Below are 25,199 nucleotides of genomic sequence, written 5' to 3'. Positions count from 1 at the left end.
AAGGAAAAATCCACCAAGATGAACTCTCAATCCTAAATATCTATGCCCCAAATACAAGGGCACCTACATCTGTAAAAGAAACCTTACTAAAGCTCAAAACACACATTGCACCTCACACAATAACAGTGGGAGATTTCAACACCCCACTCTCATCAATGGACAGATCATGGAAACAGAAATTACACAGAGACGTAGACAGACTAAGAGAAGTCATGAGCCAAATGGACTTAACAGATATTTATAGAACATTCTATCCTAAAGCAAAAGGATATACCTTCTTCTCAGCTCCTCATGGTACTTTCTCCAAAATTGACCCTATAGTTGGTCAAAAAACGTGCCTCAACAGGTACAGAAAGATAGAAATAATCCCATGTGTGCTATCAGACCACCACGGCCTAAAACTGGACTTCAATAACAATAAAGGAAGAATGCCCACATATACGTGGAAACTGAACAATGCTCTACTCAATGATAACCTAGTCAAGGAAGAAATAAAGAAAGAAATTAAAAACTTTTAAGAATTTAATGAAAATGAAGGTACAACATACCCAAACTTATGGGACACAATGAAAGCTGTGCTAATAGGAAAAGTCATAGCGCTGTGTGCCTGCAGAAAGAAACAGGAAAGAGCATATGTCAGCAGCTTGACAGCACACCTAAAAGCTCTAGAACAAAAAGAAGCAAATACACCCAGGAGGAGTAGAAGGCAGGAAATAATCAAACTCAGAGCTGAAATCAACCAAGTAGAAACAAAAAGGACCATAGAAAGAATCAACAGAACCAAAAGTTGGTTCTTTGAGAAAATCAACAAAATAGATAAACCCTTAGCCAGACTAATGAGAGGACCCAGAGAGTGTGTCCAAATTAACAAAATCAGAAATGAAAAGGGAGACATAACTACAGATTCAGAGGAAATTAAAAATCATCAGATCGTACAATAAAAGCCTATATTCAACAAAACTTGAAAATCTACAGGAAATGGACAATTTCCTAGACAAATATCAGGTACCGAAGTTAAATCAGGAACAGATAAACCAGTTAAACAACCCCATAACTCCTAAGGAAATAGAAGCAGTCATTAAAGGTCTCCCAACCAAAAAGAGCCCAGGTCCAGATGGGTTTAGTGCAGAATTCTATCAAATCTTCATAGAAGACCTCATACCAATATTATCCAAACTATTCCACAAAATTTAAACAGATGGATCACTCCCGAATTCCTTCTATGAAGCCACAATTACTCTTATACCTAAACCACACAAAGACCCAACAAAGAAAGACAACTTCAGACCAATTTCCCTTATGAATATCGACGCAAAAATACTCAATAAAATTCTGGCAAACCAAATCCAAGAGCACATCAAAACAATCATCCACCATGATCAAGTAGGCTTCATCCCAGGCATGCAGGGATGGTTTAATATACGGAAAACCATCAACGTGATCCATTATATAAACAAACTGAAAGAACAAAACCACATGATCATTTCATTAGATGCTGAGAAAGCATTTGACAAAATTCAACACCCCTTCATGATAAAAGTCCTGGAAAGAATAGGAATTCAAGGCCCATACCTAAACATAGTAAAAGCCATATACAGCAAACCAGTTGCTAACATTAAACTAAATGGAGAGAAACTTGAAGCAATCCCACTAAAATCAGGGACTAGACAAGTCTGCCCACTCGCTCCCTACTTATTCAATATAGTTCTTGAAGTCCTAGCCAGAGCAATCAGACAACAAAAGGAGGTCAAGGGGATACAGATCGGAAAAGAAGAAGTCAAAATATCACTATTTGCAGATGATATGATAGTTTATTTAAGTGATCCCAAAAGTTCCACCAGAGAACTACTAAAGCTGATAAACAACTTCAGCAAAGTGGCTGGGTATAAAATTAACTCAAGTAAATCAGTAGCCTTCCTCTACACAAAAGAGAAACAAGCCAAGAGAGAAATTAGGGAAACAACACCCTTCATAATAGACCCAAATAATATGAAGTACCTCGGTGTGACTTTAACCAAGCAAGTAAAAGATCTGTACAGTAAGAACTTCAAGACACTGAAGAAAGAAATTGAAGAAGACCTCAGAAGATGGAAAGATCTCCCATGCTCATGGATTGGCAGGAATAATATAGTAAAAATGGCCATTTTACCAAAAGCGATCTACAGATTCAATGCAATCCCCATCAAAATACCAATCCAATTCTTCAAAGTGTTAGACAGAACAATTTGCAAATTCATCTGGAATAACAAAAAACCCAGGATAGCTAAAGCTATCCTCAACAATAAAAGGACTTCAGGGGGAATCACTATCCCTGAACTCAAGCAGTATTACAGAGCAATAGTGATAAAAACTGCATGGTATTGGTACAGAGACAGACAGATAGACCAATGGAATAGAATTGAAGACCCAGAAATGAACGCACACACCTATGGTCACTTGATTTTTGACAAAGGGGTCAAAACCATCCAATGGAAAAAAGATAGCATTTTCAGCAAATGGTGCTGGTTCAACTGGAGGTCAACATGTAGAAGAATGCAGATTGATCCATGCTTATCGCCCTGTACAAAGCTTAAGTCCAAGTGGATCAAGGACCTCCACATCAAACGTGATACACTCAAACTAATAGAAGAAAAACTAGGGAAGCATCTGGAAAACATGGGCACTGGAAAAAATTTCCTGAACAAAACACCAATGGCTTATGCTCTAAGATCAAGAATCGACAAATGGGATCTCATAAAACTGCAAAGCTTCTGTAAGGCAAAGGACACTGTGGTTAGGACAAATCGGCAACCAACAGATGGGAAAAAGATCTTTACCAATCCTACAACAGATAGAGGCCTTATATCCAAAATATACAAAGAACTCAAGAAGTTAGACCGCAGGGAAACAAATAACCCTATTAAAAAATGGGGTTCAGATCTAAACAAAGAATTCACAGCTGAGGAATGCCGAATGGCTGAGAAACACCTAAAGAAATGTTCAACATCTTTAGTCATAAGGGAAATGCAAATCAAAACAACCCTGAGATTTCACCTCACACCAGTGAGAATGGCCAAGATCAAAAACTCAGGTGACAGCAGATGCTGGCGAGGATGCGGAGAAAGAGGAACACTCCTCCATTGTTGGTGGGATTGCAGACTGGTACAACCATTCTGGAAATCAGTCTGGAGGTTCCTCAGAAAATTGGACATTGAACTGCCTGAGGATCCAGCTATACCTCTCTTGGGCATATACCCAAAAGATGTCCCAACATATAAAAAAGACATGTGCTCCACTATGTTCATCGCAGCCTTATTTATAATAGCCAGAATCTGGAAAGAACCCAGATGCCTTTCAACAGAGGAATGGATACAGAAAATGTGGTACATCTACACAATGAATAAAACTCAGCTATCAAAAACAACGGCTTTATGAAATTCGTAGGCAAATGGTTGGAACTGGAAAATATCATCCTGAGTGAGCTAACCCAATCACAGAAAGACATGGTATGCACTCACTGATAAGTGGCTATTAGCCCAAATGCTTGAATTACCCTAGATGCCTAGAACAAATGAAACTCAAGACGGATGATCAAAATGTGGATGCTTCACTCCTTCTCTAAAAGGGGAACAAGAATACCCTTGGCAGGGAAGAGAGAGGCAAAGATTAAAACAGAGACTGAAGGAACTCCCATTCAGAGCCTGCCCCACATGTGGCCCATACATATAGAGCCACCCAATTAGACAAGATGGATGAAGCAAAGAAGTGCAGACCAACAGGAGCCGGATGTAGATCGTCCTGAGAGACACAGCCAGAATACAGCAAATACAGAGGCGAATGCCAGCAGCAAACCACTGAACTGAGAATAGGACCCCCTTTGAAGGAATCAGAGAAAGAACTGGAAGAGCTTGAAGGGGCTCGAGACCCCATATGTACAACAATGCCAAGCAACCAGAGCTTCCAGGGACTAAGCCACTACCTAAAGACTATACATGGACTGACCCTGGACTCTGACCTCATAGGTAGCAATGAATATCCTAGTAAGAGCACCAGTGGAAGGGGAAGCCCTGGGTCCTGCTAAGACTGAACCCCAGTGAACTAGACTGTTGGGGGGAGGGCGGCAATGGGGGGAGGGTTGGGAGGGGAACACCCATAAGGAAGGGGAGGGGGGAGGGGGTTGTTTGCCCGGAAACCAAAGAATTATTATTAAGTATTAAATAAATAAAAAAAACTGAAAAAAAAGAAATAGCGAACACCTTCATTTTGCTGCAATTAACTTTATATTCTGTTGCATAATTCCTCCCTATTTATTTATTTGTAGTAATGAACTACTATGAAAGTATCTCTTACATTCTAAAAGACTGGAACTCTTGCTAGACCTCACAACCAGAGTCAATATTACATAATGATGTCACTTAGCATTGGTATCTTATTCCATATTCAGCTTGTTTCTTTAACGTGCATTTTTATTAATTCTTTTAAATTTTGAAATTTTAAAGCATGTCATTTTCCTGCTTCCAACCCCCTTCTTATGTATACTTCCAGCTCTCTTTCAAATTCATGACTTCCCTTTTCATTAACAGTTGCTACATTTATATATGTAAATGTATGTTTATATGTATATTCCTAAACATCTCAGTTTGTATAATATATAAAGTTATTTGTATGCGTGTTTTCGGGGCTGATCATTAAGAGGACATTGTAACAACCAATCTCACTTGTTCTGAATTGATGATGTAAGCAACTTTTATAACCTAAACTAATGCATAGTTTTAGTCTTAAGTTTTATATTCTTCCATGTCTCAAATCCAAAGAGCAGTGTATGTGTATATTTGTTATGATAAGGTGATCTTATGTGTGAGCTTGACTATATCTGGAATTAAATAAAACTGAAGCAGCTGGTTCATGCCTATGACAGATTGTTTTTCTTAATTGGCTCATTTGATTTGGGAAGATCCTCTCTATATCTGGGGTACACCCTCTGGTGGTGAACACATAAAAGGACATAGAAGAGGAAGCAATTTCATTTCTTTTCTTTACTTTTCGTTCTATCATCTCTCTGTCTCTACCTTTGTCTCTGTCTCTCTACCTCCCTGTCTTTTTATCTCTGTCTCTCTGTTTGTCTGTGGAGAGCTTTTGGAGCCATTCACAGAAATTGTGACAAGTACCTTCACTGGGCTCAAGGAAGTAGGCGCAAATATGAGTATGGTAAACACAGCCAAGGAATGTGTGACTTCTCTTTTGTTTTGATAATCCTGTTAAGCCCTCAGACTCAGCAACTCTGCAGACCTGATTGCTACTTGGTGTGATCTCTGTGATCTTTACCTTGCTTGATCACTTTGGCTTTGATCTGAGAACTGAATGTACCTAGATTGATATAAAAGCAGACTGGGAAAAAGTAAATCTGCTTCAGCCTCAGCATTGGCTGGAGTCATGTTATAGTTTTGCCAAATTGTCTTTTTTTTTTTAAATCTCACTTCCTCCCTCCCTCAAGACCCTATTGACTGAATGAGCTGGCTTGGTCTGCCCAAATCTTCCTCTCTATGTGTCTCTGTCTCTGTCTCTGTTACTGTCTCTCTCTTTTGCTCTCTCTGAGAGTCTCTAGATAGTCCTCGCTATCTTAGAATTGACCATGAAGACCAGGTGCTATATATCTGCCTTTGCTTCTAAAGGGATTAACAACATGCAACACTACATCCAGAAGGAAGCATTTTATTGCTTGCTTGTTGTCACTCAAACTGGAATGGTCATCTGTCCTGCTGTTGATCCATTACTTTGTTGATATTAGAACCTACTTCTTCAAGATTCCAATGTAGATTGATGGCTAGCAATCTATAGGATAGATTATTCAGTAGGTAATAGCCATTGTTGGACTGGCTGAACCATTATCTACAAACTACTTAATAAATCTACATTTAATATATTATATACATCTATTTGTATATATTATATGTAATATATTTCATATGGTAATATAAAATACATATTATGTATTATAAACATATATACCATATATACTATAACATCATTTTATTCATAATTTTACACATTATTTACATATAAATATTATTTATTCTGCTCATTTTAATAATCTTGAACAATAAAGGTATAGTATAAATAGGAAATAGGATCCTTCCTGTCTGATCCAGTGCCCTGAGCAGACCAGGGGCTCTGGCTCCGCACCTAGTCCCACAAAACCCAGAGGAAGCCTGACTACCAGGTACTCTAACATGCCCAAGATCACTGGCGAGGAGGCCACAAAAACTGCCCCAACACCCACAGAAACTGTGCCCCCCCCCAGGATCCAGGGACTCAAGCCCCCCCCCCCCCAGCTGGCCAGTGGCATGGTTTCCTTCCAGTTTGAACCTGCACCCAGAGCAGACCTCTGGCAGTGCCTCTGTACCCATGCATATAATAACCAGAAGAAGCCCAACTTTGTGCTCTGAAATGTCTAGGATCACAGGAGAGGCCATAACAACTTCCCCAACACCCAGAGTAGTTGGTTCCCCCAGGATCCATGGAGGCAGGAACCCTCGACCAGCCAATCAGAACATGCAACTAGAGAAGACCTGGAGGGCTGACTCTGCGTCCACTTTAACAAAACACAGAGAGAGCCAGACTCCCAGGTGCTCTGATATGCCCAGGTCACAGGATCACAGGATCTCAAGATCACAGGATCACAGGATCATAGCATCACAGAAGAGATCAACTCTCAGGAGATCTCTACTCTCCAGGTACAGTGTACTCTGACACACTCAGGATCACATTTGAGGCCCCATCTTTTGCAACACCCAACATAACTGGGATGCCCACAGGAAACAGGGAAACACAAACACCTGCCTAGCCAGAAGCAAGGTTTCTCTCAAGCTTGCAAGTGTGCCCAGAGCAAAAGACAATACACTGGCTCCTCAACAACTCCTGCAACACCCAGAGGCAGCTTGACTCCCAAGATCTCTGACACACCCAGGATCTCAGGATCACAGTATCCCAGAATCACAGGATCACAGAGATATCTGACAGTCCTGACAAACCAGAATCACAGGAGAGGCAGGTTACAGTCAGAGACAAGAAGGCGAGGTATCACTAGAGATAACCAGATGGTAAGAGGCAAGCACAGGAACATAAGCAACAGAAACCAAGCAACTTGGCATCATCGAAACCAAGTTCTCCCACTACAGCAAGTTCTAGATACCCAAACACACTGGAAGAGCAAATTCGGCTTCAAAATTGCATCTCAAGATGATGATAAAGGACATAAATAACTCCCTTAAAGAAATACAGGAGAACAGAGGTGAACAGAAAAATCCTTTAAAAAATTACAGGAAAACATGAACAAACAAGTAAAGGATTTGAACAAAAGTATACAGGATCTAAATATAGAAATAGAAACAAAAAAATCAAAAAGGGAGACTGCTGTAGATAAAAAGGCTAGGAAAGATATCAGGAGTCATAGATGAAAACAATACGAACAGAATACAAGAGATAGAAGACAGAATCTCAGGTGCAGAAGATACCATAGAAAACAGTAACACAACTGTCAAAGAAAAGGAAAAATGCAAAAAGTTCCCAACCCAAAACACACAGGAAATCTAGGATACAATGAGAAGATGAAACCTAAGGATAATAGGTATAGAAGAGTCCAAGTTATATGGCCAGCAAATATCTTCAACAAAATTATAGGATAAAATTTCCCTAACCTAAAGAAAGAGATGCCCATAAACATAAAAGAAGCCTACAGAGCTCCAAATAGACTGAACCAGAAAAGAAACTCCTTCCTTCAAATAATAATCAAAACACCAAATGCACAAAAGAAAGACAGAATAATAAAAGCAGTAAGGGAAATAGGTCAAGTAACATATAAAGGCAAACCTATCAGAATTATATCAGATTTCTCAACAGAGACTATGAAAGCTAGATGATCCTTGTCAGATGTCATACAGACCCTAAGAGAAGAAAAATGGCAGGTCAGGCTAGTATACTCAGCAAAACTCTCAATTAACATATATGGAAAACCAACATTTTCTATGAAGAAAGCAAATTTAAATAATGTCTTTCCATAAATCCAGCCCTACAAACGATAATACATAGAAATAAGGAGGGAGGGGTTGGGGATTTAGCTCAGTGATAGAGCGCTTGCCTAGGAAGGGCAAGGCCCTGGGTTCGGTCCCCAGCTCCGAAAAAAAAAAGAAAAAAAAAACGAAATAAGGAGGGAAACTACACCCAGGAAAAGCAAGAAAATAATCTTTTTTCAACAAATACAAAAGAAAATACCCACAAATATATTTCTATCTCTAACGACAAAAGTAACAAGAAGCAACGATCACTTTTCCTTAATATCTCTTAACATCAATGGACTCAATTACCGTATAAAAAGACATAGACAACTGACTAGACATAAACAGTACCCAGGATTTTGCTGCATACAGGAAATGCACTTCAGTGACAATGAAAGACACTACCTCAAAGTAAAAAGGGTGGAATAAATTTTCCAAGCTGATGGTCCCAAGAAACAAGCTAGAATACCCATTCTAATACTGAAGAAAATCGACTTTCAACCAAAAGTTATAAAAAAAAAGGGAAGGGCATTTCATACTCATCAAACAGAAAGATTACCAAGATGAACTCTCAATTCTGGAGATCTATGCTTCAAATGCAAGGATACCCACATTCAAAAAAAACCTTTAATTTAATAAAACTCAGAGCATACATTGTACCTCAAACAATAATAGAGGGAGACTTTAAGACTTCAGTCTCATCACTGGACAGATCATGGAAACAGAAACTAAACAGAGACATAGTGAAACTAACAGAAGTTATGAACCAAATGGATTTGACAGATATCTATAGAACATTTCATTCTAAAACTAAAGAAGATAACTTCTTCTCAGTGTCACATTGTACCTTTTCCAAAATTGACCATAAAATTGTTCACAAAACCAGCTTCACCAGAAACAAGAAGATTGAAATAATCCCATGCATCTTATCACATCACAATGGACTAAGACTAGTCTTTAATAACAAAAATGACAGAAAGCCCACATACATATGGGAGCTAAACAGTGCTCTACTCAATGAGAACTTTATCAATGAAGAAATAAAGAAAGAAATTAAAGATCTTTTATAATTTTATGAAAATGAAGGCACAACATACCCAACCTTATGGAAAGCAATGAAATCAGTGCTAAGAGAACAACTCGGTGCCTCCAAAAAGAAACTGGAGAGAGCATACACTAGCAGCTTGACAGCACACCTAAAAAGTCTAAAACAAAAAGAAGGAAATTCATGCAAGAAAAGTAGAGGAGACCCCAGGAAATAATCAAATTCAGGGCTGAAATCAACGAAGTAGAAACAAAAAGAACTATACAAAGAATCAACAAAACTAGGGTCTGGTTCTTTGAGAAAATCAACAAATAAGATAAACTCTTAGCCAGAATACCCAAAAGGGCACAGAGTCAGGATCCAAAATAACTAAATCAGAAATGGAAAAGGAGATATAACAGAAACTGAGGCAATTAAAAAAACAATCACATCCTACACTAAAAGCACATACTCAACAAAACTGGAAAATCTGGAAGAAATGACAATTTTTTAGAAAGATACAAGGTGCCAAAGTCAAATTAGGATCAGATAATTCATCTAAACAGTCCCGTATCCCCTAAAGAAATAGAAGCAGTCATTAAGAGTCTCCCAACCAAAAAAAAAAAAAAAGCCCAGGACTAGCTGGGTTTAGTGCAGAATTCTATCAGACCTTCAAAGAAGACCTATTACCAATACTCTTAAAATCATTCCACAAAATAGAAACAGATGGAACACTACCCCGTTCATTCTTTGAAGACACAATTGCATGCACACCTATACCACACAAAAAACCAACAAAGAAAGAGAATTTCAGAGCAATTTCCTTTATGAATTTTGATGTGAAAACACTCAATAAAATTCTCACAAACTGAATAAAAAAACACATCAAATAGAATTGAAGACCCACAAATGAACCCATACACCTATGGCCATTTGATTTTTGACAAAGGAGCTAAAACCATTTAGTTGAAAAAAGACAGCATTTTCAACAAATGGTGCTGGCTCAACTGGTAGTCAGCATGTAGAAGAATGTGAATAGATTCGTATTATCTCCTTGTACAAACCTCAAGTCTAAGTTGATCAAGGACCTCCACATAAAACCAGATATGTTGGAACTAATAGAAGAAAAAATGGGGAAGAGCCTCAAACACTGGGCAAAGTGGAAAATTTCCTGAAGAGAACAACAATGGCTTGACTTCTATGATCAAAAATCAACAAATGGGACCTCATAAAATGTTAAAGCTTTTAAGGCAAAGGACACTGTAAATAGTACAAAGTAGCTGCAGCTGCCTAAAGATTGAGAAAAGATCTTTACTAATCCTACATTCAATAGAGGGCTAATATCCAATATATACATACAACTCAAGAATTTAGACTCCAGAGAACCAAATAACCCCATTTAAATAAAGCTAAATGAAGAATTCTCAGCTGAGGAATATGAAATGGCTGAAAAGCACCAAAGGAAATGGTCAACATCCTTAATTATCAGGAAAATGGAAATCAAAATAACCCTGAAATCCTACCTTACACCAGGCAGAACGGCTAATTGATGAGAGAAGGTGAGAGAAGATGCCGGTGAGGATGTGGAGAATGAGGAACACTCCTCAATTGTTGGTGGGATTGCAGACTGGTACAACAACTCTGGAAATCAGTCCGGAGGTTCCTCAGTAAACTGAACATTCCACTACCTGAGGAACCAGGTATACCTCTCTTGGGCATATACCCAAAAGATGCTCCAACATATAACAAAGACACATGCTCCACTATGTTCATAGCAGCTTTATTTATAATAGCCAGAAGCTGGAAAGAACCCAGATGCCCTTCAACAGAGGAATGGATACATTTACACCATGGAATACTATTAAGCTATTAAAGACAATGACTTCATAAAATTCTTAGGCAATTGGATGGAACTAGAAAACTTCATCCTGAGTGAAGAAGCCCAATCACAAAAGATCATACATGTTATGCACTCAGCGATAAGTGGCTATTAGCCCAAATGTTTGGAATACCCAAGATAAAATTCACAGACCACATGAATCTCAAGAAGAACAAAGACCAATGTGTGTATGCTTCAGTCCTTTTTAGAAGGGGGAACCAAATACTCACAGGAGGAAATATGTAGACAATTTGTGGAACAGAGACTGAAGGAAAGGCCATCCAGAGACTGCCCCACCTGGGGATCGATCCCATATACAGTCACCAAACCCAGACACTATTGAGAATGCCAGGAAGTCCATGCTGACAAAAGCCTGATGTATATGTCTCCTGAGGTACTCTGCCAGAGCCTGACAAATACAGAGCTTTATGCTGGCAGCCAACTGGTGGACTGAGTATGGGGTCCTCTATGGGGGAGTTAAAGGTCTGAAGGAGATTAAGGGGTTTAAAACCCCATAGGAAGAACAACATTATCAACCAGTCAGATCAACTAAATCAACCAGACAAACCAGAGCTCCCAGGGACTAAACCACCAACAGAAGAGTACACATGGACCAACCCATGGCTTCCACAGCAGATGTAGCAGAGGATGGCTTTGTTGGGCATCAGTGGGTAAAAAGCCCTCTTTTTTTAATGCTTGATGCCCAATGTAGGGGAATGTCTGGCTGGGGAAGCAGAAAGGAGTGCGTAGTTCGGGGGAGGGAGGATCTCTTGGGGGAGTTCCTGGAAGGGAGACTAGGAAAGGGGATAACATTTGAAATGTAAAGAAAGAAAATATCCAATAAAAGGAAAGAAATATATAAATATGAAATACATTGACAACAACCTTATAAAACACATATATATCATAAATATTGGCAGCAATATAAATATGGCTTAAGAAGTCTGTCTTCAGTCATGTTTGGAGCAGATTTTGTTTTTATTAATCTATGTCATTTAAGGTCATTTAAGTTTTATTATGTACGAATCTCTGCTGGAGGTTTCTGTGAAGTACCCCTTACTCCTCCCTTAATTATTGCTTTCTATGCTGCTTAGTAAATGCAGAACCGTCTTTCACTAGGGACACAGACACAAGAAAAGGCAAGAGTTATACCAGGCAGGCACAGATTCATAGTCATATATCAGTCACATTACAGACAAAAGAAAGGATATCTAGGCTCACTCTTGGTAATACTACAGTAAGGATAATTGCTTTGACTTCTTTCCTTAATGTGACACTAAACATTTTGGGTACTCTGGGATAATTACTAGTACATTTCAGCTGACACATCTGTTAACCATATCTCCACTTCTTTATGTTTATTTTTGGTTATAATAATTGTCCTGATAACACTATCAATATCTATTCTGAAAGATGTTTTATCCCCAACCAACTATTCCCTTTTATTTCCAGCTAAAACCTGTCCACTCAGTGGAGAACAGTGATAATGAGATATTTGCAAACTTACATTGAGGAAATTTAAGTAAAACTATTTACTTATTTATTTATTCATTTAATTTTTTGTATTTTTGCATTTAATACTATTAGCTTTCAAACTGCTTATAGTTTTACTCTGAGAAGCCAAGAGAAATGAGAAACCTCCTAAAGGATTAAAGTTGTGATTTTGGACAGATTCTATGTTTGTTAACAGCTTCCTTTCCTCTAAATCTCCTTGGAAAGTAGATATTCACAGTTATTTGCTCATGAAACTCTGCCTCACTTAAAAAAATATCAAAATTGGCTTTGGAAACATAAAAAGCAGAGGAATACTCAGATAGGAAGGAAAATGGTACCTTTCCTGGCATTTCTTCTTTTCGGTAATCACAGAGTCTCTAATTAGCTTTCCTAGATTGTCTCTTAGTGAAATCTACACTTAGTGTGTCACAGAAGGAAGGAAGGAAGCCACACAAAACACCTTCTATTTTTACTGCTTATTACCTCAATTAGAGCCTGAAACTTTATAGTCTTGATTTTTGTCATCAGAATTTGGAAGAGCAAAACCATAAAGACCATGACCTATACCTCTGTGTCCTGTGGAAATACAAGTTTCTGGCTATATGGGATTATGTGATGGTTAATTGTTGATGCCAACTTGAGTATATTTGGAATCATCATGGAAATAAATTGTAAAATATTTCAAGAAAAATTTAAGGAAGAATGATGATAGATTCACCTGGAATGGGCTGGGTGAAAATCCATTTGGAATGAGTGAGTAAAGATTCATCTGGAATTATTGGGTAAAAATCCATTTGGCACAGGGTGGGTGAAGATCCATTTAAAATGGGTAGGTGAAGATCAATCTGGAATTGTTGGTTGAAGATCCACTTAGAATGAGTGGGTGAAGATCCACATGGATTGGCTTCACAAGGAAGTCTTTGTAAGACTTACAGAAGTCATAAAAAATGTCCAAATGGACTAGACAATATTTGAGCTGGCAGTAGATTTAACAATGACATACATGTGCTAATTATTTTGCAAGCACGGGAGAGGCAGAAGTGATTTCCCCAAGGCTTCAGAAAGCTTTAGACATCAGGTGATGAATGTCATGTTTAGTTTCAATGCAAGGAGACCTTAAGGGAGCATTGTATAAAGCTGGAAAAATGAGACTTAAGTTGACATGGAGAACCCAAGATATTTTATATGCCAAGGTCATAAGGCATTAACCAGGAAAAAATGTAAGCATGGAGTGGACCTCCCCCCACCCCAAAATAAAAGAGTCTATGCATGAAGCAGACAAAATAGCTGCATGAGTCAGCTGCACATCTCAGAGTTCATATGACTTCCTCATAATATAAAATGCTGTATATTGAGCTATAGGATCTACTATTTCCCTCCTTGGCTTAGGTCTGATATTTCTTTGCTATCCCTCCATTCGTCACATTTGAAACAAGAATGTTCACTCTTGGCTACTTGGTATTGGTGATGTTACTTGAACTTTTTGTTTTTTTGTTTTTTTTCCACAAGTTAATTACCCCAAGTTTCATAAGAAATGTTAGACAGAAGTCGTGGAGTGCTAAGATTACCAAAGAGTATGAGGACTTTTGAGATGAGTGACATATAACTTAAATTGTGAGATGAGGATAAGACTTTAGACCAGGGGAAAATGTTATGGTTTAAAATAATGTGATGTTTCTTTGACAAGAAACAAAGTGCAATAGTTAATCTTCCTTGTTAACTTTACTGAATTTAGAATCTCCTAAGACCCATTTGGGAGTGTCTGTTGAGATGTTTTCAGAGGGTTCTCAGAGGGAAGATTCATACTGAATACAGGCAGAGTCCCTGTTTGTGCTTGGTTCTAAACTGAGTAAAGACACAAAAGAAAGGATCTAAGCACCAGGTTTCATTTCTCTGTGTCTAGAAAGCGGGGGACATCATGCCCATCCCCCAACACATTCTAAGGGATGATGGATGTTAGCCACACACATAAACCATGTGTCAATATATTTATTTGCTTTACAGTGCCTTTATCAATTCCTTTGTCATAGCTGTGAGAAAAGAAACTAATGCAGAATACATGCATATCAAAGTTGCCTTTGAACATGTATGAGAAACTCTATCACAACAGCACACATATGCCATTTTATTACTGGTCTGTGAGTAAACCAAGCCCTCTTTGGAATTCCCCTAATCTGCTTTAAATTGAGCCTGAAATCTCACTTGCAGGTTTTTATTTTGAGGATGGTATAACCTTGCGTGCTGGATTTCTGCAGAATGGATGCTCTTTGCTTTTGCATGCTATTTGTGTCTGGGTATCATTCTTTGGTGAAAAACAGACCATAACAAGACAGGATGACATCATGTAGTAATCTCTTTGATCCACACAGAACTAAGGCTAAGGTGAAGGGTGGTGTGTGGCGATGGTAAAAGTATGCATCACCTAGGAAGAGTAGGCAGGGCTGCGCTCTTCCCTTCCATTCATCTTCTAAAGCAGCAGTGCCTGGGGAAATTGGCAGTCAGGTTTGATTCTACCGCAGTGATGGCAATGAGCTTCTGTACCATCGGAGTAGATGTAGTTAGGACTCCAGCCTCACTAATACTGAGGCTGCTAATTTCACTAATTTGTCAGTGAAAGGCTGTTTGACAATATGAAATAAAACATTATTCTTATCATTTATTTCTATTTGTCAAGTAAAAGAAAAGTATCAGGGAGTTCAATCAGTTAACATTAACTGCAGTAAGTAATCATTTTTATAAATTTATAAAATTCCTCTGCATGAACATAAATTATATGTTGCATTTTGTGTACCTATGTAATTAACTGAAAATATTGAGTAACTGCTATCAGTTCTTTTATTAAATGAATGCTGATTGAAGGGTTATTTTGTTACATTCTCAGCACTTTTCTTTTTCTAAGAAATCACAGACAAGTTATAGATATATCCTTCCCTTAGTGAGCTAATTGTCAAAATAGTCAAAGCAGTCACATAAAATGTATTGCATACTACCTTGTGATATATTTGTTCATTAAGAAGCTGAGTGAGCTCTATCTCTGATAGCATTAGTGAACTTTGAACATAACTCTTGTGTGTTATTTAGTACTAAAGTGTCTAGCTGCTAGACATTAAATACTAATACAAAAGTTTTAACCCATTATCTGGGATGAAACATGCTTAAAAATGGAAATAAAACATTTATCACATGAAATTTAAATGTTGAAATTAGATATCAGGAATCATGTCTCCCAGTATACAAAGTAAATTGATCATCAAGTGCAGTTGGAATCAGTAGCCTGAACTAAGGCCTGATGGCTTTAGCATTGAGGCTCATACCTGAAAATGATCAAAATGAACCCACTGACCAAGTTCCTGGTATGTTTATCATGTTTTCTGTTTTAATGTACATCTAAGAAAACTGAGATCACATGGGGAATCTTTTGAATTATTAACCAAAATGAGGAATTGAAAGGTGAAATTTTTCATCATTCCCAGAGTTTCTGCTTTAGAGACATGAGCAATGATGGAGAAAAAACTGAGAAAATATAAAATAAAAACATCTTTAGTGCTTCCTGGGGCTGTTATTGCCTTCAGGGTGTTTTGAAAAGAGACAGACTCTGTAGTAACACATCGACTTGAACAAACATGGTCCCTCAGTTTGTAAGAAACAAATCATACCAAATACAAGACAAGTAAAAGTGGCTTTCCAAGAAACTTTTGTTTTCCTGGAGGGCTAGTGAGGCAGATTCCACCATGCTCCAATAAAAATGAAAGTGGGTCACTGATAGCAAAAGGAGATAGCTCTCAACTCTTGTCTAGCAAGCTGTTTTGAAGAAAGCCAAAGGTAGATTGCATTGGAAATGTTTCAGAATAATTTAGTCTTTCTGAATTTCTGCAATAGAATTATATAGTCTGTGCCTTTATTAATTTCAGTAGTGTCCCACTGTTCTGCATCTGAATCATTTTTCACAAAGTCCAAAGATATTTTCATTAATATAGCTACACACACACACACACACACACACACACACACACACACACACAAATTATATTTGTATATCATTTTTAAGTTGAAGCGACAAATGGAGGAAATGACCAGTGAATTCAATACTTAGAGAAAAGCCACATCTGATTTAGAAGTAAGTATTGATATGCTGAAATTCTGGTTTATCTCTAGTTCACGGTGTGATAGCTATATTTTGTTTTTATTTGTTATGGCTTCCTCACTGCCAAAATATAATAATGAATGATATTGTATACTCATAATGAGTCACTTGTACAAACCCAGACCATACATAATGAGATTATGTCTTTATTTGAAAAATTACCACATAATTTTACAGCTAAAGACACAGGTAGAGAGTAAGAGATGTCACAAGACATTAATTTACTGTTAACATTGAATAGGTTCAAAAGGAAATTCTTTATTTAATTTCTTAATTACCATGACAAAATACTACAAAAACAACATAAAGAAAGAGGGTTTTTTTATTTCCTCTCCCAATGTATGGTACATTTTGTCAGGGAGATGATGTATAGGGCAGGAGTTTGAGGCAGATGTCCACATTGTAAATACAGTCAGAGTAAAGAAGTACCTGAGGGCTGGTATTCACTCCAATTTCCTTTGTTTTGGTTTTTATTTAGTCTGGTTTCCAAGCCCGAAGGATAGTGCTGACCACAATCAGAGTGGGCTTTTCCTTCTCAGTTAAGCCTTAGAAGACAGTGACACAGACATACTCAGAAGTCTGAGTCATCTGTTGAGGGGACACTGCAGATTGGCCATTTCGAAAGCCTGTGCTTTACTTTTTCTTGTTTCCACAATCCTCCCAGTTCTTTTCAACTCATTTTCATGCTTTTCTCTAGTCTAGAGAAGGTACATGAACTTTATTGCTCTCTCTCTCTCCCTGCCTCCCCCTCTTTCTCTTTATTTCTCCCTCTGCTACAACTTTTTGCAAATAAATGAAAATGTTGCTGATGGATTTTAGGTCCATTCACTGTCAGGTAGACTATTTAGAAAACAAAAACAAACATAATAAACAAAATGCATTCCTTGTTCGTGATGAACAACTCCCACAGCATGTTTTCTTTCTGTTGGTATACATGAAAATATTATTTTTTACTCTCAGAATGTTTTTCTGGTCAGTTTACATTATTGAGAATAAATTAGGACAAATGTTGGGAATAAACATAATAGAAGATACAGAGATCTTGTGAGACATATCGGTTGTGATATATCTGCAAAGATCCAAGTCAAGATAAATCCATAGACACCTCAACACTCAAATTTTGAATCACTGGTAGGAAAGCACCACAGGAACATAAACTAGAGCTCAGGACAGGTATGTCAAAAACAATGAAAAAAAAACAGTATTCTGTTATGAAAAGTTGAAGAGAGTCTTCTCTGGTTTATTTCTTCTATACCTCCGCAGCCTTTGCTTATATCAAATCTGGAGGGTGAATTTCTTAGGAAAAAGTCCCATGATATCTGAAGGCAAGCAGAGGAGAGAAAAGCTTCACAGGAGCTGGTGTAGCTAAGAAATTCTACTATCACAACCACAGCAATTGTCTAACCTTCACACATCCCTCCTACCCCATTGGCTGTGCTTGCAGATTAGTACTATTTATGTACTAAATACTATTTAGTATTTATATATTTGAGCCCATGTGCCTATCTGCATGTAAACATGAACATATTTATGTAGAGACTAGTGGTCAACTTTGGGTTTCATTCTTCAGTAACTATTTATGTTGATTTTTGAGACAAGCTTTCTTCATCAGCTTGGAGAGTCCTAATTTGTTTGTGCTATTTCGCCAGTGAACTCTAGATCCAGCTGTCTCTTCTCTCTTTAGCATGAGCATGACATGCTGGGGCACAATTCCCAGTTATTTTATGTGATTTCTTGTGCCTGAACTCGGGATCTCAGTCTTTCGCAATAAAGTGAGCATTTACTTTGCTTCATTAACTACAAGTTTTGATTGAACAAAAGACTGTGTCCTATTGAATCATCTTTGTAATCCTTTTTCATATAAATCATGAAATATAAATCTGTTTGAGATGAATTTGAGGGCTATGAAAGTTTGAGTAAAAGTCCTCATTTACTGACTAATTTGTTTCTAACAAGTTATTTTATTTTACATTATGAATATAATAGTGATTAGGATTAAATGAGCTAATAAAATTTAGTTGATGAAAATGAGCTACATCTATTTTCCTTGTGTGGAAGATGATAAATGGATGTTTTCCCACTATAATTTCCTTACATTCTCACTGAAACTGAAAATCTATAATTCTGCCAAAGTTCTTATGATTTCCTCCCTGATTCAGATATAGTAGGAGTTTTCAACAGATGGGCATGTCATAGCTTGCTCTTGTTTGCCCTGCCACATATTCGAAACCAACCAGTATTTCTCTGGATAATGCTTTCCCTTTTGCTGTTGTTAAATATCTCAGCCCAGACAGATAAATAAGGAAACTTGGTTCCCACTAATACACAGTTTTTCTGCATCTACTGAGCAATGAATCACACCAGCCGTTTAGTCAGCCTTTTCTCACTCTGATATGGGAATAGCTTAAGAAGTACTAAGAACTCAGTAAGATATGTATGTCAAGTTGATAGAGTGGAACATTGAGGGGTATATGGGTAAATTTGGAAGGGCAAACAGGGAGTAAATACCAATGTAGATCACTTTTGACATAGACAAGAATAAAGACAAATTTTCAAAGAATTATTAGTCAAACAGCATGATTAAATGAGAAAAATGGGTTTTTATTGAAAATGCTATGTGGCATTACACAAGAGTACACACTGTCAAATGGCTCAAATCATTTTTAATTAGTCACCAGTGATTTTTACTTCATATGATTTATGAACACAGGGAATTAAAATGATAAAGTTAATCCAATATTGAACTACAATTCTTCTTACTAAAAAAATTCTACATTTTATAGATAACATTCTAGTTACTATTTATCTTTAATTTATAATAAAACATGAGTTGAATGATTTTTTATTAGATATATTTCTTCATTTACATTTCAAATGTTATTCCCTTTCCTATACAGGTGTCCTCTCCCACCTACCCTCCCCCCTTAATGCTCCCCGACATTCCCCTGCACTGGGGGTCCAACCTTGACAGGACCAAGGGTTTCCCCTTCCACTAGTGCACCCAATGAGGCTATTCTCTGCTATATATGCAGTTGGAGCCCAGGAGGCCCCTGAATCTTTGGGTAGTGGTTTAGACAGTGGACGCTGTGGTTGGTTGGCATTGTTGTTCTTATGGGGTTTCAAGGCCCTTCAGTTCTTTCAATCCTTCCTCTAATTTCCCAAAAGGGGGTCTTTTCTCAGTTCAGTGCTTTGCTGTTAGCATTCACCTCTGTAGTTTACATGCCTTGTATGTGTCTCTCAGAAGAGATCTATACCCGAACCCTTCAGAATGCACATTTTAGCTTCATCAATTTATATAGTTTTGGTAGTCTTATGGGACATATGTGGGGCAGGTTCTGAATGACCATTCCTTAAGCCTCTGCTCTAAACTTTGCCTCCATATGCCCTCCTATGGATATTCTTCTTTCCTCTTTTAAGAATGAGTGGGAGCATCCACATTTTGGTAATCCTTCTTCTTGAGCTTCCTGTGGTCTGTGGATTGCATCTTGGGAAATTCGAGCTTTGGGGCTAATACCCACTTATCAATGAGTGCATACGAAATGTGTTTTTCTGTGATAGGTTTACCTCAATCAAGACGATAGTTTTTAGTTCATTTTATTTGCCTATGAATTTCATGAAGTCATTGTTTTTGATAGCTGAGTAGTACTCCCTTGTGTAGATGTACCACATTTTTTTAATCCATTCCTTGTTGAAGGACATCTGAGTTCTTTCCAGGTCCTCACTATTATAAATAAGGCTGCTATGAACATAGTTGAGCATGTGACTTTATTGTATGTTGGACCATCTTTTGGGTATATGCCCAGGAGAGAGCTGGAACCTTAGGTAGTGGAATGTCCAATTTTCTGAAAGAACCTCCAGACTAATTTCCAGAGTAGTTGTACCAGATTGCAGTACCACCAACAATGGAGGATTGTTCCCTTTTTCTCCATATCCTTGCCAGCATCTGCTGTCACCTGATTTTTGATCTTAGCCATTCTGACTGATGTGAGGTGGAATATCAGGGTTGCTTTGATTTGCATTTTCCTGAAGACTAAGGATGTTGTACATTCCTTAGGGGCTTCTTTGCCATTCAATATTCCTCAGCTGAGAATTTTTTGTTTAGCTCAATACACCATTAGTTTATAGGGTTATTTAACTCTGAAGTCTGACTTCTTGTGTTCTTTGTATATTTTGGATATTAGCCATCTATCAGATGTAGAATTAGTATAGAACTTTTCCCAATCTTTTAGTTGCCATTTTGTCCTAATGACAGTGTTCTTTGTCTAAAGAAGCTTTGCAGTTTTATGAGGTCACATTTGTTGATTCTTGACCTTAAAGCATAAGCCTTTAGGGTTTGTTCAGGAAATTTTCCCCAGTGCCAATGTGTTCAAGACTCTTCCCCACTTTTTTCTATTAGTTTTGGTTTATCTGCATTGATATGGAGGTCCTTAATCCACTTGGATTTAAGCTTTGTACAGAATGATAAGAAGGGATCTACTTTCATTCTTCTACATGACCTGCAGTTGAAACAGCACCCTTTGTTGAAAATGCTATATTTCTTCCATTGGATGGTTTTAGCTCCTTTGTCAAAGATCAAGAAACCATAGGTGTGGGTTCATTTCTGGGTCTTCAATTCTGATCCACTTATCTATTTGCCTGTCTCTGTACCAATACCGTACAGTTTTTATGACTATTGCTCTGTAATATTGCTTGAGGTCAGGGATGGTGATTCCGCCAGAAGTTCTTTTATTGTTGCATTTAGTTTTTAACTATCCTGGGTATTTTTTTTCTATTCCAAATGAATTTGCAAAATGCCCTTTCTGTCTCTATAAAAAAATTGGGTAGGAATTTTGATGGGGATTGCATTGAATCTATAGATTGCTTTTGGAAATATGGCCCTTTTTACTGTATTAATCCTGCCAATCCATGTGCCTGGGAGATCTTTCCATCTTCGGAGACCTTCAATTTCTTTCTTCAGAAACTTGAAGTTGTTTTCATACAGATCATTCACTTGCTTGGTTAAAGTCACACCAAGATATTTTATATTATTTGGGAATATTGTGAAAGGTGTCGTTTCCCTAATTTCTTTCTCAGCATGTTCATCCTTTGAGTAGAGGAAGGGTACTGATTTGTTTGAGTTAATTTTATACCCAGACACTTTGCTGAAGTTGTTTATCAGGTTAAGTAGTTCTCTGGTGGAACTTTTGGGTACCTTAAATATTCTATCATATCATCTGCAAATAGTGATATTTTGACTTCTTCCCTTCCAATCTGTATCTCCTTGACCTCATTTCATTGTCTGATTGCTCTGGCTAGGACTTCAAGTACTATATTGGACTATACTATAGTAGTATAGTAGTATAGTAGTACTATACTACTATAAGTATTATATCATAAGTAGGGAGAGAGTGGGCAGCCTTGTCTAGTCCCTGATTTTAGTGGGATTGCTTCAAGTTTCTCTCCATTTAGTTTAATGTTAGCTACTGGTTTGCTGTATATTGCTTTTACTGTGTTTTGGTATGGGCCTGGAATTCCTGTTCTTTCCAGGACTTTTATCACGAAGGGGTGTTGAAATTTGTCATATGCTTTCTCAGCATCGAACAAAATGATCATGTGGTGCTTATCATTGATTTTGTTTACATAATGGATTATGTTGATGAATTTCCATACATTAAACCATCCCTGCATCCCTGGGATGAAGCCTACTTGATCATGAAGGATGATACTTTTGATGTGTTATTAGATTCGGTTTGCAAGAATTTTATTGAGTATTTTTTCATTAATATTTATAAGGGAAGATGTTCTGAAGTTCTCTTTCTTTGTTGGGTCTTTGTGTGGTTTAGGTAGAAGAGTAATTGTGGCTTCATAAAAGGAATTCGGTAGTGCTCCATCTGTTTCAATTTTGTGGAATAGTTTGGACAGTATTGGTATGAGATCTTCTATGAAGGTCAGATAAATTCTACATTAAATCCATCTGGTCCTGGGCTCTTTTTGGTTATGAGACTTAATAACTGCTTTTATTTCTTTAGGAGTTATGGGGTTGTATAGATGGTTTATTTTTTCCTAATTTAACATTGGTACCTTGTATCTGTCTAGAAAAATTGTCCATTTCCTCCATATTTTCCAGTTTTGTTGAATATAATCTTTTGTAGTAGGATCTGATGATTTTTTGAATTTCCTCATATTTTGTTTTTTTTCCGTTTTCATTTCTGATTTTGTTAATTTGGATACAGTCTCTGTGACCTCTGTGTTGTCTGGCTAAGGGTTTATCAATCTGGTTGATTTTCTCAAAGAACCAGCACTTGTTTTTGTCGATTCTTTTTATAGTCTTTTTTGTTTTTACTTGGTTGATTCCAGCCCTGTATTTGATTATTTCCTTCCTTCTATATTCCTCTTGGATGTATTTGTTTCTTTTTGTTCTAGAGCTTTAGGTGTGCTGTCATGATGCTGATGTATACTCTTTCCTTTTTCTTTTTGCAGGCAGTCAGAGCTATGAGTTTTCCTCTTAGCACCACTTTCATTGTGTTCCATAACTTTTGGTATTTTGTATCTTCATTTTCATTAAATTATAAGAATACTTTCTTTCTTTCTTCCTTGACCAAGTTTTCATTGAGTAGAGGGTTGTTCAACTTCCATATCTATGTGGGTTTTCTGTCCTTATTTTTGTTATTGAAGACCAGTCTTAGTCCATGGTGATCTGATAGGATGCATGGGATTATTTCTATCTTCCTGTATCTGTTGAGGCCTGTTTTGTGACCAATTATATGGTCCATTTTTGAGAAGGTACCATGAGGTGTGAGACCAAGGTGTTTTCTTTTTTTGTTGGATGGAATGTTCTATAAATATCTGTTAAATCCATTTGTTTCATAACTTCGGTTAGTTTCTCTATGTCTCTGCTTAATTTCTGTTTCCATGATGTGCCATTGATAAGAATGGGGTGGTGAAATCTCTTACTATTATTGAGTGAGGTGCAATGTGTCATTTGAGCTTTAGTAAGGTTTCTTTTATGAATGTAGGCCCCCTTGCATTTGGAGCATAGATATTTAGCATTGATAGTTCATCATGATGAATTTTTGCTTTGTTGAAGGGGTGTCCTTCCTTATCTTTTTTGATGACTTTTGGTTGAAAGTGAATTTTATTAAATATTAGTATGACTACTAAAACTTGCTTCTTCAGACCAAGTGATTGGAAAGTTGTCTTCAACCTTTTACTCTAAGGCAGTGTTTGTCTTTGTCTCTGAGGTATGTTTTCTGTATGCAGCAAAATACTGTGTCCTCTTTAAGCATCAACTCTGTTTGTCTATGTCTTTTTATTGGGGAATTGAGTCCACTGATGTTGAGGGATATTGAGAAATAATGATTGTCACTTCCTATTATTTTTGTTTTTAGAGGTGGACTTATGTTTTTGTGTCTCTCTTTGCTTTCATTGCAAGAAGATTACATTCTTTCTTTTTGTACAGCATAATTTCTTGTGTGTTGAAATTTTCCATCTAGTATCCTTTGTAGGGCTTGATTTGTAGAAAGATATTGTGTAAATTTGGTTTTGTCATAGAATATCTTGGTTTCTCCATTTATGTTAATTGATAGTTTTGCTAGATATAGTAGCCTGGGCTAGCATTTGCGTTCTCTTATGGTCTGTTAGACATCTGTCCAGGATCTTCTGGCTTTCATAGTCTCTGGTGAGAAGTCTGCTGTAATTCTTATAGGTCTTCATTTATATGTCACTTGACATTTTCCCTTACTGCCTTTAATATTTTTTTGTTTTGTTCATTTTGTATTTTGACTATTATTGACAGGAGAAATTTCTCTTCTTGTCCAATCTGTTTGGAGTTTGGTAGGTTTCTTGTATGTTTATGGGCATCTCTTTCTTCAGGTTAGGGAAGTTTTCTTCTTTAATTTTTTGAATATATTTACTGGCTCTTTAAGGTGGGAGACTTCACTCTCTTCTATACCTATTATCCTTAGGTTTGATCTTCTCATTGTGTCCTGAATTTCCTGGATGGCTAGGAACTTTTTGCATTTTACATTATCTTTGATGGTTGTGTTGATGTTTTCTACATCATCTTCTGCCCCTGAGATTCTCCCTACTATCTCTTGTATTCTGTTGTTGATGCTCGTATCTGTGACACCTGGTCTTTTCCTTAGGTCTTCTATCTCCAGTATTGTCTCCCTTCATTCTTTATTGTTTCTATTTCCATTTTTAAATCCTGAATGGTTTTGTTCAAACCCTTCACCTGTCTGTTGTTTTCCTGTAGTTCTTTCAGGGATGATTGTGTTTCCTCTTTAAGGGCTACTTCTTGTTTACCTGTGTTGTCCTACATTTCTTTAAGGGAGTGATTTATGTCCTTCTTATAGTCCTCCATCATTATCAGAAAATGTGATTTTAAATTTAAATCTTTTTTTCCTATGTGTTTGGATATCCAGTATTTTCTTTGGTGGGGGAACTGGACTCTTTTCTGTTGCTTAGGTTCTGGTGCTTGCCTCTAACTATCAGGTTGTCTCTGATGTTTGCCTGTCTTGCTGTTTCTGACAGTGGCTTGACCCTCCTGTAGGCTTCTGTGTCAGCACTCCTGGTGAACTGTTTTTTTGTTTTCTTCTAGCCTTTTCTGGGAACAGGTGCTGTGATCTCAAGTATGTAGGTACTCCT

Source organism: Rattus norvegicus, chromosome 8 (assembly GCF_036323735.1).
Source record: "Rattus norvegicus strain BN/NHsdMcwi chromosome 8, GRCr8, whole genome shotgun sequence".
Lineage (NCBI taxonomy): Eukaryota > Metazoa > Chordata > Mammalia > Rodentia > Muridae > Rattus > Rattus norvegicus.
This window is presented reverse-complemented; position numbering follows the sequence as displayed.